Below are 27,759 nucleotides of genomic sequence, written 5' to 3' on the forward strand. Positions count from 1 at the left end.
TAGTTTGTAATTGTATTGTACAAATATTTTATTTATGTAATAAAATATATGATATTTTATTTCAAAATTAGTTGCATTAACCACAACCAATAAACTAATATCCAAGGTTATATTGTAGCTTAAACATGTATGTAAAGAAATATGGGTGGATCATATTTAAGTGATAACCTAAATGGTTTAGTAGATAGATAAGGCTGGATACCTTATCCTGTTGACAATTACGAGTATGACCCGCTTTGTACATGTTACAATTGTTGTAATGTGCTACAAATGATCTGATTCTGATCATTCATGTGGAGACATATGAGCAGGAATATTCTATACAAAGGAGTTTGTATAAGACTGGACCACGAAATGTTTAGTCTTATTATATAACGTTGTTCATAATAGAGACTTACATTTCACTAGGATGACCATAGGTAACATGACCTGAATCCTGAGTGAGTTGTGAACTCCTACCTATGAGGGCGGTCCTTTGATTTTCATGGGTGAGAGTGGCTACATCGACTCAATAAGCCTACCATTTTAGGGATTCGTCTGATTGGGGAGCTGAAAACTGATAGAATAAATAAGCATGCAATTGAAGCGATCAGAATCAATAAGGTTCTAATTACATTTAATTTGAGTTCTAAAAGCATACAAAAACAGAATTTTCAACAAGAGGTGTTTCAAAAACACGTACCTTTGTAGAATCCTCCAAATCCAAGCTGCTCTTCTCGATTTTCAACTTCAAATCTTTAACGAACCACCAAGAGATCTTCTCTATTATTCTCAGCCTTAAATTGGAGTGGATGTAACTCAAGATTGAAGTGAATTCTAGAGGGAAAAGAAGAGGTTTTTGAGAGAAGATGAAATTTTGCAGAAAACTCACTTTTCCAACAGTTTAGTGTCTTCTATTCTCAAATTTCTGAGAGTTTTATGTATCTAATGCATGCAACCACTTAGTCATGAAGGTCAACGACACTTCAATTTCAAAGATTAAGTGGGCTAGGTGTGTCTATGAAATTAATCCACCTCCTACTTCAAAAGTAACAGATTTTCCTATGACATTTTTAATCTTTCAATTTCCACTTTCATTTCTAATTTTAATCAATTAAAAAATATCTAAATTCAAAAAACAAAAAATCAAAATTTGAAATTGAATATGAAAATTAATTTGGTTTTAATTAATTAAACACGTTTAATTAATTAAATAATAATTTAATATGAAATATTAAATTAATCAAACACCTAATTTTGAACATAAATCCTATTCATGTAATTAATGCTTAAATCAATATTTAAATATTATAAACTCTCAAATTTTGTTTACTTTCGATAAATTAAATGTTTAGTTATATCGAATATAATTATTCAAACACTAGTTGCAATTTAAACACTTCAAATTAAAAACTTTAAATTCAAATTGAACATTTCAAATTCACTTAATTTACTAATCCAAAGTGTTCATGTTTTACGAGCTAGTAGAGGGATCTTATGGATCTATAGATATTGAGCTCCAACGATTTGAGATTAATTGGTTAAACTCTTTAGATCGAATTAATCAATATTTGTTAACTACCGAATCACATCACTATAGCTCGATAGTTTCACTCTCATCACTGTAGATATATTTGTGTCCACTTGATTTAACCATAATTAGTAAGTCGACCATTCACAAGTTGTTTGTAATAACGGCTAGGTCAAATGCTGTTTTACCTCGAAATTACATCTTACTCTTTAAGTTTCACTAATCCTCTAATGAACAATTAGTTTGTGATCCAATCACTAAACCGAATCCCTCTCGAGCCAATGAGAGGGAGGGGCCCCTTGTTCAAGACCTGGATTCATCACTTAAGAGAACAACGTTTCTCCTATCTGTAAATCGAGTAGGCGTGAATTACATTTTGCACCCTATGTCTCCAGCTATCTACCCGATCTTACCACTAAAATGGGAGGTTTATTGAGCCGGTGTTGTTGAGCCAACCCTCACCTATGAAAATCTAAGGATAATCTGAAATAAATAGGAGTTCATAGTTAGCTCAGAATTAAGATAGAGTTACCTAGGTCATCTATGCGAAATGGTCAGTCTAAACAGTAAACAACGTTATAAAGTAAGAGTGACTTATTTATTGGTCCGATCTTATGCAAACTCATTACATAGGATGCCTCTACTCCTCATATCAATACATGAACGAATTAGGATCACTTCGTTTGTAGCACCTTACAACAAATTGTAACAACTACAGAGTGGGTCGTATCCAATGGTGTTACCAGAATAAGGCACCCAACCTTATTCGTATACTATAGACTTTTTTTTTTTAACTATTTACTCGAACTTGATCCATCTTTATGTCTCCACATAAAGTTCAAGTATTCATATAATAGCCATGGATCTTAATTTATTGGATTTAGTCTTTACAAGTGCAATCTACGTATTCAATAATTTTATTGAATAAATGTCAAATAACATATCTTTATTGAAAAATAGAATATGTTCAACTTTACAAACTGCGAGTTTTAGGACATACAACTCAACAAATTCCCACTTGGACTAAAATCCTGTGGATAAATATATACAAATATATACACAATGTTGAGTTCAATGAGAGAATAAATACAATAAACTAGGGCATTAGATACCCATTATTTCTCCCACTTGCCCTAGTTCTAAATATCTCGTAGACCTAGTCCTACTAGATGATCAACGAACACTTTAGCTGAGAGGGCCTTTGTAAATGGATAAGCCAAGTTGTCTTGTGAGGCTATCTGCATGATGATCACGTCTCGTTTGTGTACAATCTCTCTGATGAGATGGCACTTGCGCTCGATGTGTTTTCCATGCTTATGGCTTCTAGGTTCCTTTGAGTTAGCAATCGCTCCACTGTTATCATTGAAAAGAACCTTGAGCGGAAGTGGGATCGTCCCATTTTCCATTTTTCATAGAAAGAAATTTTTACAGAAAAGAAAGACAAATTATACATTACTTAAATTACAACATGCTTAAAAATAAGGTTTTAGAAACTTTTACCTTTGAAGACAGATCTTCAAGAATCCCTCGAACTGGAAATTGGCACTACCACGATGGCGACCTTGGTATTCTTAGGTAGAGAACCCAGGAGTGGTGGGCTCTGGCTATTTTGGAATGAGGGAATGAATTGAGAGAAGAGAGGAGGGAAAAGAATTTCACAGAAACTTACAGAGAGCACAATTTTCTCTGTTCAATAACGTATATCTGTCTGAATTCCTTTCTTATGGGATGATGAATGAGACTCTCTCCTATCAGATGCCCATAAAAAAGAAAACAACCACTCACTTACGTGGGTTGGAGAGAAAAGAGGGGGAGAGAGTTGTAACTGCCTCCCTCATTTAAATTAAAAAAATTAATATATATATATATATATATATGATAACGAACTTATCATATAATATATATATTAAATCATATGTTATATCAAATATAACATTCAATCTATAGTTTTAATATTGTATCATATACAATACAACTTATAGTTTCTTTTCTCTCTCATATGACATTTAATATGAATCACATTTATATTAAATTTAACGAATATGAATCCAATTCATATAATTAATATTTGAATCTTATTCAAATATTTATTTCCTCTCTCAAATGCTATAATGTATCAAATACATTATAAAAATTATACCATATATAATTAAAATAACTTAATTATACCATATATAATTAAAATAACTTAATTATATCATATATAATTAAATCCTCCAATTAATTTGAACAATTCAAATTAATCCAAAAAATGATTCTCATTTAATCCTATTGAGCTACCAAGGGGACCTCATGGACCTGTAGTTTGAAGCTCCAACAATACATGAATAATTAATCAAACTCTTTAATTAAATTATTCACCATCCATTAACTATTAATTAAATTATTCACCATCCATTAACTATCAGACACTCTACTAAAGACCAACAACTGTACTCTTTATACCACAAATATATTTCTGTGTCCATTGGATATAACCAATCAACAGTACAATGACCCTTCAGAAATTGCTCATAAGTACAGTTGGGCCAAAATTACCGTTTTGCCTCTGTAGTTACATCTAACTCCTTAAGTACCACTGATCCCTCTAATGAATAATAAATCATAGTCTAACTATGACTAAACCCCTCTTGGGCCAAGAGAGGGTGTGGTGCCACATAGTTCAAGCCCTAGAATCATTCCTTAAGGGAGCAATTTATCTTCTTACCCCGACTTCAGGGAAGGAGTGATGACATGCAGAAATGCATGCCATCTTAGTCCTTTTACTTAGAATTATGAAGGTTGTTAAGCAGAAATTGCGTCGATCATGATAGAAATTCACGAGAATATGAGTTTGTGTTGATCGGCATGTCGAATATCAGCTAACCCATTACTTTGCGTTAATTATGCGTTCAATGTTCTATTTTTGTAACCAATGCAGGAAATGAACGCATAGACGACCGTATGCGAAGAAACACTCCATCGCAAAGGCAAACGCATCGATCAATGCATGGATGTTGTGGTAATCAGCAGTATGCGTCCATCGCATGGGAGTTGCGCTCGTTAAGCGATTGCGGTCATCATGTAGAGTTGCAGTGTTAAGTGAATGCGGCCATTGAATGATTGCGGCTACGCGACAACGCATTCTAATGGGATCCACACAAGGTAGATGGAATGAACGCATCAACGCATCTACCTCGAGAAAATCCAAAGCTGATGCTGACATTTCACCTACCGCGCTGTTGGTGGCAGAGGTTCAGAAAGGACTGACGCATCGAAAGTCAGACCCAAAGAAGTCCAATTAATGTTGTCAGTGGTCCAAACTCTATAAGTAGAAGCCGATGAGCAAAATTTCCAAGTTACCCAGGGGAGGATCCTTGTGAATCGGGGACTTTCCCCACGATCCAGAAAAACTGCGTGAGAAGATGGTTGAGAGTTTTCACCTCCTTCATCCATTCTGAGTGATGACTGGAGTCTTCGACCGGAGCTAAATCTCGAGAGAGTAAACTCCTCCACCCATCCATGGCACCATCGGCAGCCTTGACGCACATCCGTTGAAAGCAAAGTTTTGCTTCTAGCCGGCCATTTCTTTTTCCTTTCTTTTCCTATATTGTATTGTATGAAATTTTGAATCAAGAAATTAATACAATGTGTTTTCAATGCATTTCTCTATTCCTTCAACTCCATCTCTATCTTCTTGCTCAGCTTCTTTACTTTCATTGCAACACTTAGTGAGATTGCTTGGGTATTGCATACTTAGTCATGTGGATTAGGGATATGAAGCATGTAGCAACCCACCGAGAGGTGTGCATTGTGTGAGTGCGTGAGTAATCTTATTCACTTAGTGTGAAGTTGCGGCAACGCCTGTCTATAGGCTAACACAATGCTTGTCTATGAGTAAAGTCAGCAACAACCAACTGCCCGGGAGGGTAAATGGTTGGTCGCATTAAGCAATGTTTGCGTTGTTCATTAGGGATAATAACAACCTTGCGTCAACCAAGTTCATGCGGTTACCTTGTCCTATGAGCGCATTATTCGTCATTTAGGCATACTTGAGAGAGTAGTCTAAAACCCAAATCTAAGACTCGAGAGAGCGGATTGGAACGCATAGGCAAGAATGGGGATCTTAGAGATAAGTTCTGTTTGTCAATACTGCATCGCATGCACCCTAGGAATAGGAATGATATTATGTGGTTGCATATTTGTGTGGATGTCATTTTGTCATTACATATATAAGAATAGAGGCTTATGTGTAGGCCCTGTAGACTTAGCACATATATCGCATGCATTCTAGCATTAGAAGCCGTAGCATTCGCACCGAGAGGTGGTTTACTATTGTATGTGGGTTGCATGATTGCAAGGATTGCGTTGACTAGGGTTGCCCTTGCGATCACTCTTAAGTTTTTCAATGAAAACATCTCCGCATTTTATCTATTTTCCCGCATATTTATTTTCATGTCAAGGTTTGTCGCATCTCTACCTTTCATGCATGTTCTCATTGCGTTGTCTGTTAGATAGGAGTAGGAGTAGGATTAACGTAGCAATATCCCCTCCATTCTTTTATTTATACCGCCGCATGCACATCACCGCAAACATATAGTTACAAGTCCCTGTGTTCGACCTTGGATTACCCGAGAAACTTGCGTTCATGTTATAATTGGTGTGAGCACAAGAAAACTTGTGGCAGGACGCATGGTCATCTCATACATTCGTTAGCGCATTTTTCATTCTATCGTATGACCATCGACACATGACTATCCACACATATCTTAGGAATATGCATCGCATATCGCATCCATGGGATTTGGTTGTCGAGTAAAATTGACTTCCAAATACCGCGCATTAAGTTTTTGGTGCCGTTGCCGGGGTCTTAGCAAATAAATGTTTGTTAAGTTTTGTGTCTCTGCGAGAAAACTTTTTATCTTGGGTGTATTGCAGCTTGTGCGACCAGGTTGCAAACAATGTTGAAGTGTAAGCGATGCGCTAAAAGCCAATGTTGACCCCAAGGTAGAAGGGCAATCAGTCGCAAAAGAGCTGAAGGTGATTCTAAGCACATGACGGCCGCATGCGCCCAACAATTGCCAGAAGTTCCAATGGTCAAGGCAACTTGATCTAAGCAGTCGAGAGCCATCTCTTGCATGGAAGACTCCTTACGGTGACAACACTCTTATTTTTCTAGGGACGTCTTCCACTCTATCTTTACATTGCTTTCTTAGCATAGGTTATTTATTTTATTTTGTTATTTTGGATATATGGCTGCTTCCTTGGTTTTGGTTACGTTTGCTCTTGTAGGTGCAACACTAAGTCTCCTCGATTCGTAGTTCAACGGAAGAATTCCTTTCACCCTTCAATGCATGGCTTCAATCGCGTGGATTCCAATGCATGAGTGCATGCGTTGTTCTGCCTAAGGTCTTTTCTTGTTATCTTGTACGCCTTATCCTTTTGAAATTCTCTTTTTCCCGATTGCATTGTTTTGCGATGTTTCTATGATGGTACATATAGTTCACCGCATTTTCTAACTAATCAACGCAAGGCATTCTTTACTTTTATTAGCTTTTTCAAATTTTGAAAGTCTTAAGTTTTATTTTGTGCAAACTTATGTTCAAACATTTATTATCGCATTCTTGTAATTTTGTTTTTAGCTTTGCGGTGAGAACGCTGCCAACCTCTAAGTGTGGGGGTGGCAGCGGTCTTGGAGAATTGCGTTCATTATATTGCGATCATTTGAAAAAAAAAAAAATTGAAGTGAGATTTTGAGAATAATAACTCCACTATTTATGCAATGGGGAAACCCATGTTGATAAGAGTTAAGCTGTGAAAGGCACTTGCTCGAAGTTGGATGTCTGCATGACACACGTGGGGGCAAGCCAAAACGAAGGCAAGTTGCCAGGATCAGCGCATTGCAACTCCTCTGTCCGGCGCAAGCCAAAACAAACGAGACAAGAGTTGAGTTGAATATGGAACGTAACCAAAGTTGGATACCCGCATGACACACGTGTGGGTAAGCCAAAACGAAGGGTATAAGCAGGTTCAACACCCATTTGAATGTCATCGCAAAATTTTGAAGTATTTTTTTTTTGAATGAACGCATTCTCAAAAGCTAAACACAAAATTGCAGTGAATGAATAAAAAGGTTTTTGAGCAAAGGCTTGCCGGATCTAAACTTAGACAAGATCTTTTTGAAGAAGCAGCCAAAGTAAAGGAGAGCATTGTGGTGATGGTCAAAGGTATGTGTAAAGGGAGCAATTTATCTTCTTGCCCCAACTTTAAGGAAGGAGTGAATTCTTTCTTGTGTAGTTGTGTTCCTAGCTCCCCAATCAGACGAATCCCCAAAATGGTATGCTTATTGAGTTGAAAATCTGGCCACTCTCACCCATACAAATCAAAGGACGACTTTCATAGGCAGAAGTTCACAACTCACTCAGGATTCAGGTCATGTTACCTATAGTTATCCTGGTGAAATGTAAGTCTTTATTACGAACGACATTATATAATGAGACTAAACATTTCATGGTCCGATCTTATACAAACTTTTTTGTATAGAATATCCCTACTCATATGTCTATACATGAATGATTAGGATCAGATCAGTTGTAGCATTTTACAATAATTGTAATACCTACAAAGCAGGCTATACTCGTAGTGTCACAAGGATAAGGTACCCAACCTTTTCTATCTACTATAGACCATTTAGGTTATCATTTAAACATGATCCACCCGTTGTCTTTACATACATGTTTAAGCTAAAAGATAACCTTGGATGTTAGTTTATTGGTCTGTGGTTAATGAAATTAAAAATATGGAATAAAATATCATATATTTTATTAAATAAACAATGAGTTTGTTCAAAAAACGTTTACAAACTAAAGGACCCTACGAGATTTAGGGTATCAACCCCAATAATCTCCCACTTGACCTAAAGCTAGTGGGATGTACAATATAGTCAAAATACAAAGTACACAAATAATAAACTAGGGTATAACACGTGCCCAGTACAAATCTTTCACTTTCCCTAGTCTAGACATGACCTGTCCCATAGACCCATACTTTGTAGGTGACCCTCAAACACCTTAGCCGTGAGGGCCTTTGTAAATGGATCAACAATGTTGTGCTTTGAAGCTATCTGCATGACAATCACGTTCCCTCGATGCATAATTTCTCGGATGAGATGATACTTCCGCTCTATATGCTTCTCGTGCTTGTGACTCCTAGGCTTTCGGGAATTAGCCACAACACCACTACTATCACAATAAAGTGTGATGGGCTTTGACATGTTTAGAATGACTTCCAGATCAGTCAAGAATTTCCTGAGCCAAACAACTTCCTTAGTAGCTTCACAAGCTGCTACATACTCAGCCACCATGGTGGAGTCAGCGATGCACCATTGCTTAGTGCTTCTCTAAACTACTGCCCCTCCATTAAGAGTGAACACTAATCTTGATGTGGATTTCCTAGAATCCTTATCAGTCTAAAAGTTAGAGTCCGTGTATCCCATAAGGATCAAATCCTTAGAACCATACAATAGCATGTAGTCCCTCGTTCTTCGTAGATACTTGAAGATGTTTTTAACGGCGGTCCAGTGACGTAATTTTGGATTAGATTGATATCTACTGACTATCCCCACTGTATAGCAGATGTCAAGTATAATACATAACATCACATACATTGGGCTGCCAACAGCCGATGCATAAGGGATCCGTCTCATGACCTCAACCTCTTGAGGTGTCTTAGGACACTATTCTTAGTCAACGTAACTTCATTCCTGAAAGGAAATAAGCCCCTCTTGAAGTTCTGCATCAAATATTTGACAAGCATCTTGTCAATTTATGGCACTTGAGATAGAGCTAGCATTTTATTCTTTCGATCTCTAAAGATCTGAATACCTAGAACAAACTGAGTCTGTCCCAAATCTTTCATTTGAAATTGTGTCGCTAGCCAATTCTTAACCTCAGTCAGTAAATCTATATCATTCCCAATGAGTAGGATATCATTTACATATAATACTAAAAAAATTACTGAACTATTGATGATCTTTTTGTATACATAAGACTCATCAACGTTTTGATCAAAGCCATAAGATTTGATCGCAGTATCAAACCTTATGTTCCAAGATCGAAAAGCTTGCTTCAATCCATAAATGGATCGATTAAGCTTGCAAATATTTTGCTCTTAACCTTGAATTATGAATCCCTTGGCTGCTCCATGTAAATGGTCTTTTCAAGATTGCCATTCAGAAAGGCAGCCTTGACGTCCATCTGCCAAATCTCATAGTCATAATATGAGACAATAGACAAGAGTATTCTGATAGATTTAAACATGGCAACAGGTGAGAAAGTCTCCTCATAGTCAACTCCCTCAACCTGGGTATAACCTTGTGCCACTAATCTAGCTTTGAAGGTTTTCACCTTCCCATCAACAACCCATTTCCTCTTGTAGATCCATTTACAATCGGACCCCATCAGGTTGATCTATAAGATCCTATACGAGATTAAAGTACATAGACTCCATTTCGAGATCCATCGCTTTGATCTATCCATCTTTTTCAATATCTTCCATTGCTTTCTTGTAAGACAATGGATCCTCAACTTTGCCATCAGCTACCATAGCCAGGATTTCTGTTAAACCCATATAGCGAACAAGTGGTTTTTCAACTCTCCCATTACGCCAAGGTTCCTTAAACACTTGAGGTGGGTTTGGCCTACTGGATGATCCTACTTCAATAACTTTTGTTTAGGTACTAGGTTCTTCAACAACTCTTGTTGAAAATTCAGTAGTTTCTTTGGAAATTTCATTCAACATAATCTTACTTCGGGGCTTGTGCTCCCTTATGTGGTCTTCTTCAAGAAAAGTAGCATTTGTTGATACAAACACTTTGTTTTCTTTAGGATCAAAGAAGTAACCACCTCTTGTTCCTTTGGGATAGCCTACAAATAGACATAATTTTGAACGTGGTTCCAATTTCTTAGGATTAGCCTCGAGCACGTGTGCTGGGCAACCCCAAATTCTGAAATGGCGTAAACTAGCTTTACGACCATTCCATAATTCCAAAGGTGTTCTAGCAACACTCTTGGATAGAACGTAGTTCCGGATGTACGCTGCAGTCTCTACTGCATAACCCCAAAACGAGTCAGGTAAGGAAGTGTAACTCATCATTGATCGAACCATGTTCAATATGGTTTGATTTCTTCTTTCTGATACACCATTCTACTGAGGTGTACCAGGTGCTTAGAGTTGGGATACTATTCCATGTTCTATCAAATAGTTCTGGAATTTTAAATCCATGAACTCTCCACCTCGATTGGATCGAAATGTTTTAATCGTTTTGTTTAATGCATTTTCAACTTCAGCCTTGAATTCTTTGAACTTTTCAAAAGATTCAGACTTATTTTGCATTAAATAAATATACCCATATCTTGAATAATCATCAGTAAAGGTGATGAAATATCATAACCTCCCATTTTTTTGACATTCATCGGACCACAGAGGTCTGAATGTATTAGCTCTAGAGATTCTTTGGCCTTGTAATCCTTTCCAGTAAAAGGTCTTTTAGTCATTTTGCATTCAAGGCAAGACTCACACATAAGTAAAGATTTTTCTTCTAACTCACTTAGAAGTCCATTCTTCACCAATCTCTCAATCCTATTTAGATTGATGTATCCTAGTCTCAAGTGCCAAAATTGGGCATTTTCTTTAGGATAAATTTTAAGCATTTTATGTTGAGTTACTGCAGTCTTAAACATTTTTATGTTATAGAGGGTGTTAGTTGCTAATGGTCTTAGCACATAAAGATTGTTTTCCAGTTTTGCAGAATAAATATCAATACCATTCCTAGAAATAAACACTTTATTTAAAAGTAATTGATAGTATAAGATTGTTCAACCAAACACTCTACAGAACTAAGGTTCCTTTTTAAATTAGGAATTACATATACATTTTCTAAAATAAGAAATTTGTTATGTAAAGTCAATTAGAGACCTCTTACTGCCACAACTGAGATGACGTACCCAGTTCCAACCCGCATTGTCATCTTACCAGCATTTAGTTGCCGCTAGGAACTAATTCCCTGAAATGAAGAATAAACATGGTTAGTGGCCCCAGAATCTATAATCCAGGCAGAATAATCATTCTCCACTAAGCAGGTTTCCAATACAAGTAAATCATATTTACATTGCCTGGCCTTCTTCTTTTCTGCCAAATATTTGGGGCAGTTCCTTTTGAAATTCCCATCTAGGTTGCAATGGAAACAGATTCCCTTTGCAGCCTTGATCGGTCTTTTACCCCTTTGAGCAGAAACTATAGGGTTAGCTTTCCCCTTTCCACCCTTTTTATTCTTCCATTTTTTGGTGCCGGAGGAAGAAGGTATAGACTTAGTCTCAGAGGTCAAACCTCTGTGGAACTTCTTAGAAGATGAAGTAACATTTACTTCACCCTTCTGTTCCTTGCTTTTCATCAAGGATTGGCAAGTTTGTAGCTCATTAAAAAAGTGGTCAAGTTGTAGTGAATCCTGTTCAAAACAACATTGCTATGAAAGTGGAGGAAACTTTCAGGCAAAGATTCCAAAATAAAGCTAACCTGACTGGCTTCATCGATTCCATACCCATTCATCTCCACCACATTGAAGTGGACCATCATGTTGAGAACATGTTCTTGAATAGATGCCTCTTCTTGCATATGGGCGTTGAAGATGCGTTTTAGAGCGTCATGCCTGAGTTGTGCGGACAGTAGTCCGAACATTCCCCTTAGGGACTCCATAATCTCACGGGATGTAAGCATGGGCTCATGCTTTTTGGCCAAGATTTCGTTAAGACTTGCCAAGATATACGCTTGGGCCTTATCGTTTTCCCGTGTCCAATGTTCGTAAGCTTTTCGAATATTTTGAGAAGCATTGAGAGTTGGAATAGGAGGATAATTCTCCATGAGGACAAAACGAAGATCTTCATGATCGGTATTGTGTTGATTGTGTTTTTCCAACTAGTGTAATTTTCTCCCGTTAATTTATCTGCGGCGAGTAAGTTTAACGTAGTTGTAGCCATAATAAAATAATTGTTGAAAAGGAACAAACTATTTACAATTAATTTACTTTGCATTAAACCCCTAAAAAAAGCAATCAGTTTTAGCAAAATTTCAATGTACTCTAAGTTATATCTAATTTTGCAATGATGTTTCAGTGAGGCAGGACAAAAGTCAACGTAGGGTGATCAAGTAGTCCTTCACTGAAATGAGACATTCTCAACCATTAGACAGAAACAACACATTATTACTGTGACTAACAGTCACCATTATTCGGTCCAGAATCTGTTAACTTGCTTAACAATTCTTGTAAGTGTAACCTCTCATTTTAGGTTTTAGAGTTCTGCCTCAATGAGCCAACCATAGAGAAAACCCGATTGAGACATGAAACTAAAGCAACCCTATCCATTTCTAGAGATCAAATAAAGCATCATGCAATATTGCCATCTTTTAGGGGGACACCCACGATGCCATGAGGCGATGCATGAAAAGTTTATTTAATCTAATGAGAGAGACCAAGGAATGTGTTGTCACACGTCTCACTGCTACTTACTATAAACACTCTCTCCATTCACCTTGTTATTGATATACCTAAATGCCACCCGTAGGGGGACACCCATGGTACCTCGAGGTCGAGTGTAGATCTCACGGTGTAAATTTATAGGGAGAAACGTAGAGGATAAATGAAGTATCATATACCCTATTTTCCTCCCACTAAGTGTTTTACCTAGGGTTAATTAACTTAGGAAAAACCCGGCTACTGATTTTAACTAAGTGAACGTTTAATTTTCTAAAAAACCACACTTTTCTTTGATGATTAAACAACATTGATTGAAGTCCCATTAAACTCTTTCATATACTTTGATCAAACTTGCATGCATATAACTGTTGGGGTTGATGGCCTAAATATCGTAGAGTCCTATAGTTTTTAAATGTTATTGAACAAAATCTTTATATATTTAATAAAATATGTGATATTTTATTCATTGTCTATAAAATATTTGATATTCTAGTTGCATTAACTACAAACCAATAAACTAACATCTGAGATTATCTTTGTAACTTAAACATGTATGTGGAGACATATAGGTGGATCATGTTAAGTGATAACTTAAATGGTCTGTAGTAGATGGATAAGGTTGGGTACCTTATCCTGGTGACATTACGAGTATGGTCCACTTTGTAGGTGTTACAATTGTTGTAAATTGCTACAAACGATATGATCCTAATCATTTATGTACTAGACATGCGAGTAGGGATAATCTATACGAAAGACTTTGTATAAGACTGGACCACGAAATGTTTAGTCTCCTTATATAACGCCGTTCATAATAGATACTTACATTTCACCAGGATGACCATAGGTAACATGACCTGAATCCTGAGTGAGTTGTGAATTCCTGCCTATGAAGACGGTCCTTTGATTTGTATAGGTGAGAATGGCCAGATTGCCGACTCAACAAGCCTTCTATTTTGAGAATTTGTCTGATTGGAGAGCTAGAAACACAGCTACACAAGATGGAATTGACTCCTTCCTCGAGGCAGGGGTAATTAGATAAATTGCTCCCTTAAGGGCTGATTTCGGGTCTTGATCAATGTGGTGCTACACCCTCTCTTGGCCCAAGAGGGATTTAGTCATAGTGGTACTATGATCTATTATTCATTAGAGGGATTAGTGGTACCTAAGGAGTTAGATGTAACTATAGGGGCAAAACGGTAATTTGGCTGTACTTACGAGCAATTTGTGAATGGTCATCGTACTATTGATTGGTTATATCTAATGGACACAGAAATATATCTGTAGTGCGAAGAGTGTAGCTGTCGGTCTTTAGTAGAGTGCCCGACAGTTAAATAGATGGTGGATAATGTGATTAAAGAGTTTGATCCGTTATTCACATACCATTGGAGTTTCAAGCTACAGGTCCATAAGGTCCCTTTAGTAACTCAATGGATATAGTTGATAATCAATTTTTGGGTTAATTTGAAATGTTCAAATTAATAAGAGAGAATTTAATTATATATGATATAATTCAATTAATTCAATTATATATGATATAATTGACATAATGTATTTGATACATTATAGTTTAATGAGGAACAAATATTTGAATATGATTCAAATATATTTTCTATGAATAAGATTCATAGTTATTAAATTTAACATAAATATGATTTATATTAAATGCCATAAAATAGAGAAAAAGAACTATGGTTTATATATTGTATATGATGCAATATTAAAACTATAGGTTATAAATGTAATATGATAAGTTAGTTATCATATTTATTTATAATTTATTAATTATTTGATAATTATCCATTTTTCTCTCAAACCACCCTTAGTGGGGAATTATTTGGTTTTATGGCAAATTTGGGATAAATGAAAATGTGATTTTAATTATTCCAAGAGATCATAATTCATATTTATTTATAATTTATTAATTATTTGATAATTATCCATTTTTCTCTCAAACCACCCTTAGTGGGGAATTATTTGGTTTTATGGAAAATTTGGGATAAATGAAAATGTGATTTTAATTATTCCAAGAGATCATAATTCATATTTATTTATAATTTATTAATTATTTGATAATTATCCATTTTTCTCTCAAACCACCCTTAGTGGGGAATTATTTGGTTTTATGGCAAATTTGGGATAAATGAAAATGTGATTTTAATTATTCCAAGAGATCAAATTCACGATCGAGTAATAAAGTCTTCTATACGGTTTCCTTGAGAGACTCAACGATTGAGTAAGAAAGTCGATGCAATAGATTTGATCATCTACACGATAGCTTTGTTCATTCCTCGATCGTCTTCCTCCTCCAACTCCAAACTCCCCTCTAACCACCTGGATTCTTACACCGATAATACCAAGGTCACTAGTATCCCTTTTTGGTTTGAGTTCTCGTTCTTGTTTGCTGCTTTTCGAGGAGAGTTCGTGACTTGTACGACGCGTTCGTGAATGAGTTAGATCGAGGGATTAACGTAAAGAATGGTTCTTTAAAGGTATAATCACTTGAACCTTTATTTATTATTCGAAGGCATGCTATAATTTAGTTTTATGTATAATCTGTATAGTTTTACTGTAAATGTATGCATTCAATCAAAATGGGATTTGGATGATCCGCTTCTGCTCAAAGGTTCTCTGTCAAAAGAGGTCCTTCATTTATATAATATGATAAGTTAGTTATCATATTTATATTTATATTATAATTATCATTTTGAATAATACGGAAGGGAGTTACAACTCCCTTCCCCATCTTTTCTCTCCATCCACATTAGTGGGGGTAGTTATTCTTTATGGCAAGAAGAATAAAATAAAGTCGTTTTCTTCTTCTCCTTCGACATTGTTGTTGAACGATTGAGGAAAAAAAAGACAGAACTGTTCTGTGTCTTTTGTGTTCTTGAGAAAGATCTCAATCTTTTTCTTCCTCCATATTAACCTTCTCTTCTTAACCAAAATAGTTAGAGTCCACTACTCATGGGTTCTCACCCCGAGAATAACAAGGTTTCCATTGTGGTTGTGTCTGGGTTTTGTTCGAGGTTATCTTGAATAAGATCTTCAAGAAGTTGGTGATTTTGGAGGGAGAATCGTGAAGAAAAGGTTCTACAAAGGTGATATTTCTTGAAACCTTTTCTTGTAAAGCATGTTGTAATTTAGACTTTAAATGCATTTCTTATTGTTGTTTACTGTAAACTTTATATTCAATGAATAATGGAATTTGGTCGATCCACTTGCGCTCAAGGTTCTCCTCATACGAGTTCCTACAGTAACAAATCTATTTAATTTACCTTTCTAGGCAGGTTCTTAGGTAAGGGTGCGACGTTTCCGACAACTTAAGTACTCCAGTCTAGACAAAACCCACCTTAGGTAAAAGGTCCCTTATAGATACATTTTGTTACATATTTAATCTTTTATTAAGAATCAATTTAATCCTATTAAACCGATTAAAAGATTAAACTAAGATTTCTAATCTCATTAGAAATATGATCTTAGGTCTATCTTAATCATGTTTTAAAACATTTTTAAAAAATGATTATAACCTAAGGTGTGCATGTAACTCTTAATTATTGATTTTAGTTATAACAATTATAAATAAATGAAACAAGTAAAACATTCATTGCATGCTTGACATACATCAGTTAAACATAACATTTATAAATTACCCTAAGGTAATGTCATGCTTCATGCGATCTTCATTCATTACTAATATATATAATAATTATATAACTAGGTAATGAATCATACTATAGCACATTATCCATACATTCATTCAACCATATATTATAACAATTATAATATAAATGATGCATGAAAATGCTATAAATGCATGCATATATATACTATAACATTTATACTATATGATGCATGAGTATGCTATATAAATTAAATCATGCATATACATATATTATAATACTTATAATATAAAATGATGCATGAATATAAATACATAACCTATGGTGGGTTTTAAAACTATATGACATACAATATGACATATAAGATAAAGCATACATCATATGTATATTTAATACTAACAGTTAATGGACCGGGATAGGATACCTAAAAGGAAACTTAAAAGGCTAGCTATTACATGAAAAAGAGCCATTCGGTATGAAACAGGTGAACCAGGACTTGAACCGCTTGAACCGAACCGCCCTTTAATGAACTCTCTGCAGTGATCGTGTAGAAAACATTGTAAGTGCTGTAGAAGGCTACATGATCTTGTAAATTACTGCATGATCTTGTAGCAAAAGTTATACAAGCTATACGATCATTTAGCATAAGCTACACGACCGTTTAGCAAAGGCTACACGATCGTATAGCAAAAAAAAAAAAAAAAAAAAAATACACGATCTTGTAGAACTGCTTTCTTCCTTATCAAAGAATTGCTTTGAATTTCCTCTTTGTAGCTCACCAGGAACAGTACGAGCAACTCAAAACTTTAAATACAGACTCTATAGCACAAATATGCCCAAAACAGGGCCTTTACAAACCAAATTTGTACAAGAATAAAGTCTTAAAACTAAGTATCCTATCTCGAAACATCCATCAACAAAACCACATTTATTACAATACCATTCATCGCATGAATCATGAACAGAATGCAGAAAAGAAAAACCCACCAGCATTGTAAAAATTAATTCAATAAGAAATGAAATTTGGGATCAGTAAACCAACAACCTGGCTCTTATACCAATTGAAGGATCTCATTGAAGAGAACCTTCGGTGGAAGCGGGATCATTCCAATTCCCATTCTTCATAGAAAGAAATTTTTACAGAAAAGAAAGACAAATTATGCATTTACTTAAATTACAACATACTTAAGACAAATTATACATTTACTTAAATTATAACATGCTTAAAAATAAGGTTTTAGAAACCTTTACCTTTGAAGACAGATCTTCAAGAATCCCTCGAACTGGAAATGGACACTATCACGATGGCGACCTTGGTATCCTCAGGTAAAGAACTCAGGAGTGGTGGGCTCTGGTTATTTTGGAATGAGAGAATGAACTGAGAGAAGAGAAGAGGGAAAGGAATTTCACAGAAACTTACAGAGGGCACTATTTTCTCTGTTTAATAATGTATATCTATCTGACTTCCTTTCTTGCAGGATGATGAAAGAGATTCTCTCATATCAAATGCCCATAAAAAAAACCACCCACTTATGTGGGTGGAGAAAAAGAGCTCTCTCTCTCTCTCTCTATATATATATATAACAACTAACTTATCATGTAATATATATATTAAATCATATGTTATCAAATATAACATACAATCTATAGTTTTAATATTGTATCATATACAATACAACTTATAGTTTCTTTTCTCTCTCATATGACATTTAATATGAATCATATTTATATTAAATTTAACGAATATGAATCCAATTCATATAATTAATATTTGAATCTTATTCAAATATTTATTTCCTCTCTCAAATGCTATAATGTATCAAATACATTATAATAATTATATCATATATAATTAAAATAACTTAATTATATCATATATAATTAAATCCTCCAATTAATTTGAACAATTCAAATTAATCCAAAAACTGATTCTCATTTAATCCTATTGAGCTACCAAGGGGACCTTATGGACTTGTAGTTTGAAGCTCCAACAATATATGAATAATTAATCAAACTTTTTAATTAAATTATTCATTAACCATTAACTGTCGGGCACTCTACTAAAGATCGATAACTGCATTCTTCGCACCACAAATATATTTTTGTGTCCATTGGATATAACCAATCAACAGTACGATGACCCTACACAAATTGCTCGTAAGTACGGCTGGGCCAAAATTAATTTTGGCCCTATAGTTACATCTAACTCCTTAAGTACCATTGATCCCTCTACTATAGACCATTTAGGTTATCACTTAAAACATGATCCACCCGTATGTCTCTACATACATGTTTAAGCTACAAGATAACCTTGGATGTTAGTTTATTTGTTTGTTGTTAATGCAACTATAAATATGGAATAAAATATCATATATTTTATTAAATAAACAATGAGTTTGTTAGAAAAAAACATTTACAAACTATAGGACCCTATGAGATTTAGACACCAACCCCAAGAATCACAATATAGGGTGATCGGTAGGTGCATATGTGGAACTACTTCCAAATCAGTCAGGAACTTTCTGAGTCATACTGCTTCTTTTGCTGCTTCACTTGCAGCTACATACTTAGCTTCCATTGTGGAGTCAGCAACACAACTTTGCTTGATACTTCTCTAGACTATTGATCATCCATTTAGAGTGAAAACTGACCCCAGAGTTGATTTCCTTGAATCCACATCAGTCTGGAAGTCTTAATCAATGTATCCAGTAAGGATCAGATGCTTAGCACCATACACGAGTATATAGTCTCTCGTTCTCCAAGATACTTAAGGATGTTTTTAATGGCAGTCCAATGATCATATCTAGGATTGGATTGATATCTGCTAACAATTCAACTGCATAGCATATATCGGGATGAGTACACAACATGGCATACATTAAACTCCCTACCGCTGATGCATATGGAATTCGTTTCATAACCTTAACCTCTTGAGGTGTCTTAGGACATTGTTCCTTAGACATATGAATTCCATGTCTGAATGGTAATATACCTTTCTTGGAATTTTTCATGTTATATCTAGACAACATCTTATCTATATAAGATGCCTGAGATAATGCTAAAATTCTATTATTGGTTCCGAACTATTTGGATCTCAAGAACATACTGCGCTTCTCCCAAATATATCATTTGGAATTGCGTACCAAGCTATCTCTTGACGTTAGCCAGAAATTCTACATCATTTCCTATGAGTAGAATATCATCAACATACAGAACTAGAAAAACTACAGTTTTGTTGATAATCTTCTTGTAAACACAAGGTTCGTCAACATTTTGTTCAATAAGATTTGATCACAATGTCAAATCTCATATTCTAGGATCGAGACGCTTGTTTCAATCCATAAATGGATCTATTAAGCTTGCAAACCTTTTGCCCTTGACCTTGTTGTATAAACCCTTCTGGTTCATCCATTTGCCAGATTTCATAATCATAAATTGCAACTATGGACAAGAGTATCCTTATAGACTTTATCATGACAACCGGAGAGAATATTTTTTCATAGTCTACCCCCTGTCTTTGGGTGAACCCTTTGCTATAAGCCTAGCTTTATAAGTCTGTTTCTTACCAGCTTGGTCTCGTTTTCTCTTGTAGATCCACTTGCAACCGATGGGTTTTATCCCTTTTGGTTGATCTTCAAGATCCTAGACTAAATTGAAGTACATTGACTCCATTTTAAGGTTGATGGCTTTAATCCACTAGTCTTTATGCACATCTTCCATTGCTTGTTTAAAAGTTAATGAATTCTCTAAGCCATCACCTGGTATGATGACTTAAGTTTTTGTTAAAAACATGTATCGGTCGGTCTGTTGCACAACTCCCTTACTATGTCAAGGTGCTCTCAACTCTTGAGAAGGATGTGAAGTACCAGTTTCATCAACTAAAGAAAATCAGACATGAAGATTTCCATGAGCAGCGGAAGGATCGTTCCAAATTTCAATCATATATGAACATTAACAATTACAGTAGAAACGGAAACAAACGGTCATGCACAAAACGAAATTACAACATGCTTTTCTAAAGATCAAGGGATACAATTAACATACCTTTGAAGACTCATCTTCAACACCTTCTATCACGAACGCTCTAACAGAGTCTAATACTGCAGCACACAAACGCTTGAACTCAGCGATCTCCAAGATCATGAACTATTGGCAACAACCACATGAACACCGCAGATGCAACGAACGACCTTTGATAAACCTCAACAATGTTGAGTTGAGTATGACACCACCACAATGGTTGCATTGGTATTCTTGGTGTGAGAATCCAAAAGTGTGAGCTCTATGTGGACTTGGTTAGAGGATGAGACCGGAGGAAGAACAATCGTGTAAACGATTGAGCAAGTGGGAAATGACAAGGTCTATCATATAGACAATGCCTAATCATTTAACAAACGCGCTATGCGATCGTTTAGCAAAAGATGCACGATTGTTTAGCTCATCGGCCAACTGAGTAACACTCCACAATCGTCTAGTCTCTTCAAGCTATCGTTTAGCAAATTGAATTTATTTGACAGTCTTTCTGTGAGTAATTTTCGAGAATGGAAATCTCACTTCAACAACTATTAAATTTAGGATTTTTTTCCTTTTATCTCACGGTTACCATGAAACCACCAATAACCTCCCACTCAATTAGTTATTAGAGAAAAAGAGATAATTATCCGATAATTAATATTATAAATATATATGAGAACTAACTTAGCATACTATATTTATAACCTATAGTTTTAATATTTCATCTCATGAAACATATAAACCATAGTTCTTTTTCTATTCCATGGCACTTAATGTATCTCATACATCACATCGATCATATCATATATAATAGAATTACCTTTTGTCAATTTGGACATTACAAATCAACACCAAGAACTGATTCTCAACTTGAATCCATTGAGCTACCAAGGGGACCTTATGGATCTATAGCTCGAAGCTCCAACGGTACGTGAATAACTGGTTAAACTCTTTACTCACAAGATCCACCATCCGTTAACTGCCAGACACTCCACTAAAGACTGACAACTGAACTCTCCTTATCACAGATATATTATGTGTCCATCTTAACCAATCAACAGTGTGATAACCCTTCATAGATCGCTTGTAAGTACAACTCAACCAATAACTATTATGCTCCTGTAGTTACATCTAACTCCTTAAGTACTATGATCCCTCTAATGAACATAATTTATAATCCTACTATGACTGAGTCCTCTCTTCCAAAGAGAAGTTGTGGCCACTATGTTCAAGCCCCGGAATCAGCCCTTAAGGGAGCAATCTATTTACTTTCCTCTGCTTCGGGGAAGGAGTGAATTCCATCTTGTGTAAGTGAGTTCCCAACTCCCAAATCAAACAAGTCCCAAAAAAGGTAGGCATGTTGAGTTGTCAATCTGCCACTCTCACCCATACTAATCAAAGGATTAGCCTTAAAGGCAGAAATTCCCAAAACACTCAGGATTGAGGTCGTGACATCCATGGTCGTTTAGGTGAGATGTAGGTCTCCAGTATCAATGGCGTTATGTACAGAGTCTAGTCATCTCGTGGTTCAGTCTTATACAAACTCTTTGTATAGGACACCCCTGTTTGCATGTCTCCACATGAATGGTTAGGATCTACCATCTATAGTAGTTTACAACACTTGCAAATCTCTACAAAGTGAGCCATATCCGTAGTGTCACCAGGATCGGTATCCCACCTTAATTCTTATACTACAGACCTATTTAAGTTATCACTTAAGGCATGATCCACTTGTATATCTCATATACATGCTTAAGTTTACATACGATAACCATGGAGCTTTGTTTATTGGATATGAGTAAATGCCAGAATGAAATAAAAATTATTTTATTCATAAAATAATGTGTATAATTACAAACAACGAGACTCTGGGAGAATTAGGACACCAATCCCAACAATCTCCCACTTATCCTAATGCCTCGGGAGACAAATGTACAATACAATAAAAAACATGTGCAATATCCAATAAACAAAGCTCCATGGTTATCGTATGTAAACTTAAGCATGTATATGAGATATACAAGTGGATCATGCCATAAGTGATATGAGTCTTGACGTCCATTTGCGATATCTCATAATCATAAATTGTGGCTATGGACAGGAGTATCCTGATAGACTTGAGCATGACAAAAGGTGAGAAAGTTTCCTCATAGTCAACTCCCTCGACTTGGGTATAACCCTTTGCCACGAGTCGAACCTTAAAGGTTTGTACCTTTCCATCTACACCACTCTTTCGCTTATAGATCCACTTACACCCAATAGGTCTTACCCCATCACATGGATCAACTAGCTTCTAAACGTTGTTGAAGTACATAGACTCCATTTCCTGGTTCATGGCCTTAACCCATTCATCCTTGTCAACATCCTCCATTGCTTTCTTAAAAGACAACGGATCCATTACCCTATCATTCGAAATGACGCTGTGGGCTTCAGTTAAACCCATGTAGCGATTTAGTGGGTTCATAACCCTCCCACTACGTCGAGGCAGTCTTAACTGTTGAGCTGGTTGACGAAATGTACCGACCTCAATAACTCTTGTTGATCTGCCAGTCTGTTCAACAACTCTTGTTGAACCCTCAGTAGTCTCAGTCTCACTGAAAATCTCATGCAAAACGAGCTTACTCTGTGGCTTATGATCCCTTATGTGGTATTCTTCTAAGAAGATAGTATTTGTAGAAACAAACATTTTGTTCTCACTCGGATCATAGAAGTATCCACTTCTCGTTTCCTTGAGGTAGCCTACAAAGATGCAAACCTTTGAACCCGGTTCCAACTTCTTTAGGTTAGTCACAAGCACATGTGCTGAAGAATCCCAAATCCTGAAGTGGCGTTAACTATCTTTACTGCCTCTCCACAGCTCAAAAGGTGTTTCAAAAACACTTTTCGAGGGAATGTTGTTCAGGATATAACATACAGTCTCCATTGCAAAACCCCAAAATGAGTCTGGAAGATGAGTATAACCCATCATAGACCGAACTATGTCAAACAAGGTTCTGTTTCCTATTTCTGATACATCATTCTGCTCAGCTGTACCTGGGGCCGAGAGTTGGGATGCAATCCCATGTTCTATCCTATAGTTCTGGAATTGGAGGTCCATATACTTTCTACCACGATCAGATCGTAGTATTTTTATCTTCTTACCTAACAAGTAATCAACTCCAGTCTTATACTCAGGGCTTCAGACTTACGTTGCATTAGGTAGAGATACCCGTACCTTGAATAATCATCTATGAAAGATATGAAATATTCATACCCACCTCGAGCTCTAACACTCATCGGACCACAGAGGTCTGAATGTACAAGCTCCAAGGCTTTCTTGGCTCTATAACCTTTTCCAGTAAAAGGTCGTTTAGTCATCTTGCCTTCGAGGCATGATTTACATACTAGCAAGGAGTTTTCTTCTAAACTCTTTAGATGTCCACTTTTCACCAACTTGTCAATCATATTGAGGTTGATGTGACCTAACCTTAGATGCCAAAGATGGCCGTTTTCCTTAGGAGAAACCTTTGGTCTTTTAGCTGTTGTTGCCGTACTGAACATTTCAGTGTGAAACAAGGCTTTTATGACTAATGGCCTTAGTATATATAAGTTACTTTCCATTGAACCATAAACAATCTCCATTCCATTCTTGAAAATAAACACTTTATTCTTAGAAAAAGAGACGGTATACCCTAGTTCAATGAGACAAGAAACCGAGATTAAGTTCCTCTTAATATGAGGAACTATGAAAACATTATCCAGTTACAGATAACGTTTCTTGTCAACAAATAAGTTCAGCCTGCCTACAACAATAGTTGAAACAACCCCACTAGTACCAACTCGTAGAGTCATCTCTCCCTATGGCAACGTTTGCCAGGAACTGAATCCTTGGTAAGAGAAACTGATATGATTGGTAACACCCAAATCTAGGATCCTGGTAGAATCATCATTCTCTACCAAACACGTCTCCAAGACCAATAAATCAAATTTACTGTCTTTTCTCCTCTTTCGGAGAGTAGTGGGATCAGTGTCAGAACAACTGACACTACTAGTTTTGTCATCCATCCCTTTGTGCTCGAAAGGTAAGAACTGATGTTCAAACAAATCTTGCGACGAGTCCATGATCTCGCATGCAATGACTATGTTCTCAACCCTTTTGGCCAAAACATCAGGTTTGTTAGCCAAAATGTGAAGTCAGGCCAATGAATTAGCCTTCATCCACACCTCATATGCCTTACGAACACTTCACGATGCATCAAGTCGGGACTTAAGAACATTCCTCAACCATGAAAAATTCGAGGTCGTTTGTCACGAAATACGTTTCACACGATTCTTTCTAATATATGTTCGGTCATATTAAAAGCACTAAATAGAAATACTAACGAGTTGCTGAAAAAAAATACATTGACCTACGTTAGGTTTTAAGAAAATACTCGTTGTAAAACAAACAACATCCAATAAGGTTTTAACAAAACTAACATGAACCCCGTGTGACATCTAGTTTCGCAATGACGCTTCAAAGGTTTAAGACAAAACCTGCCGAAGGGAGGTCAATTATTCCTCCTTTGAATTGAGAAGTTTTCAACTAGTCATTAATACCAGAGCAACTCTTGCTCCTACAACGACTAGCCATCATTGATTTGGTCAAGAGATCATTAACTTACTTAACAACTTCCGTAAGTGTGACCCGCCATTTTAGGCCCTAGAGATCCGCCCAAACAGCCAATCCAAAGGGAAAAAATCTGATTGGGGCAAAACCTATAACGACCCTATCCATTTCTGGAGTTTACCTTGATCTTGACCAACTGTACGGAACCCATCCGAAGGGAGGACGCTCCTAGGGCATCACAAGGGAGTACAAAATGATCTAACGGTGTGAACCAATGATAGAGATCATAGGACGTGTTGACACATACACTTCACCCACTTACTATAAACACTCTCTCCGTCCACCTTGATATTGACTCATGCAAACACCATCCGAAGGGGGAAGCTCCTAGGGCACCACGAGGCCAAGCATGAATCTCATGGTATGAACATACAGGGAGAACGTGAGTGGAATCATAGACATATCAGATACATCTCTTCCTCCCACTGAGTATTTTATAACCTAGGGTTTAGTTTACTTAGAAAAAATATGGCTAAGGATTTTAACTAAGTGACTTTTAGGTTTGCCCAAGAGTAACTTTTACCTTGGATTGTAAAACAACTTTTAATCATCATCCATTAAACTCTTTAACAGAGTCTTTGACCAATTGTCGCATGCTTATAGAAAATTATCTAATTCACCTTTCTAGGTAGGTTCCCAGGTAGGGGTGTTCCGTTTCTATCAGCTTAAGAATCCCAGCCTAGACAGAACCCACCTTAGACAAAAGGTCCTTTATAGATAGATTTAAAACAAATTTAATTTTTTATGCCAATCAATTTAATCTTATTAAACTGATTTTAAAAGATTAATCTAGGTTACTAAATTCTTTAGAACTATTTGAACTTAGGTTTATCTCAATCAAATTTTAAAACCTTTTAAAAAAACTTGAGTTCATCCTAAGTTCGCATGCAACTCTTTCTTTGATTTTAGTTCTAATTTCCTTTATAACACTTACAAATGGAAACAATCAAAACCACAATGCAAAGCTAACACATGTAAGGTATTCATAATGATTATAAACAGCCTAAGTGTCATGCTCAATGCATTGTACATTCTTTGCTATCTTTTTTATATAACGCTTATACAAAATAGCAACAAAAATAAGCAAAGCATGCTTCCATTCACCCTTAGACTATAACACTTATAATAAAAGGATGATGCATGATAATGCTCACTGCATGCATAATATAACTCTTATATTTTATGATGCAGGCACATGCTTTCACGTAATTTCTTCATGCAATATTATAACATTTATAATACATGATGTATGAATAATTGCACAACCTAAGGTGGGTTTTAAACTATATGTCAAACACTTTGCCATATAAATGCCATAAATCACATGTATAATAAACAAATGATGATGAACTGGGTAAAATTTCCTTAAATCCTCAAAAAACAAGCTAACTATTACAAAACCAAGGAGTCTTTGGTTCAAATAGGCGAACCGGGTCTTGAACCATTCGGGTGAAGCAATGCATCTCCACTCATCGTGCACCAAGCTCCCTACAATCGTCTACACGAAAGAATAATTTGCTATATCGCTTACCAATGCTCCCATAGCTAAACGATCATTTAGCAAATATTGTGTACCTTTTCCTAAGAGATGAAACACGAGGTACGTGATCGTCTAGTGCGCTCCAAACAACGCAAACCTTACACGATTGTCTAAACGACTATGATGCGGCAAAGCACCATCATTTAAACGATCACTTAGCGAATGTCTTCGTATCGTATACTGCGTGATGTCTTCGTATCGTATACTGCGTGATCGTGTGGGTAGTAACTATGCGATGAGGCATGCTAACTACACGATCTTCTAGCGCGCGCCTTTTATTAAATGATGAGCATCAAATGATCTCACTACAATCGTCTACCTCCAGTGTCTACGCGATCGAGCAACCAATGCTATGCGATAGAGTAAACGCTATACCCCATAGCTAAACAATCGTTTAACATTAGCTAAACGATCGTTTAGTAAATACTACACGATCATAAAGAAAATCTACACGATCGCTTGTTAAATCCCAACGATCGTTTATCTGAGGCTACACGATACGACCAACTCTTGGTTTTCTTCTTCACTAAGAACTGCATCTCCATGCTTCGAAACTTCATCACGAACGACTCTACTAACTCAAAAACACAGGGGCCCTTACAAATTAACACTTTGTAATTAAAGAAAGCTTTAAGTAGAGGCAATTAAACCCGTAAACATCCATCAACGCCATCCACACAAGCATTTAACAATTAAACACAAATGCAGAAAACCCACCAAGACTGTAAAAGAAGTTCAAAACAGAATTGAAATTTGGAATATTAGAACAACCTGACTTTGATACCAATTGATGGAAATCGGACACGAGGATTTCCATGAGCAGCGGAAGGATCTTTCCAAATTTCAATGATATATGAACATTACAATTACAATCACAAACGGAAACATACGGTTATACATAAAACAAAAATTACCATA

This window comes from Benincasa hispida, chromosome 5, assembly GCF_027475165.1.
Source record: "Benincasa hispida cultivar pf3 chromosome 5, pf3_genome.v1.1, whole genome shotgun sequence".
Classification (NCBI taxonomy): Eukaryota; Viridiplantae; Streptophyta; class Magnoliopsida; order Cucurbitales; family Cucurbitaceae; genus Benincasa; species Benincasa hispida.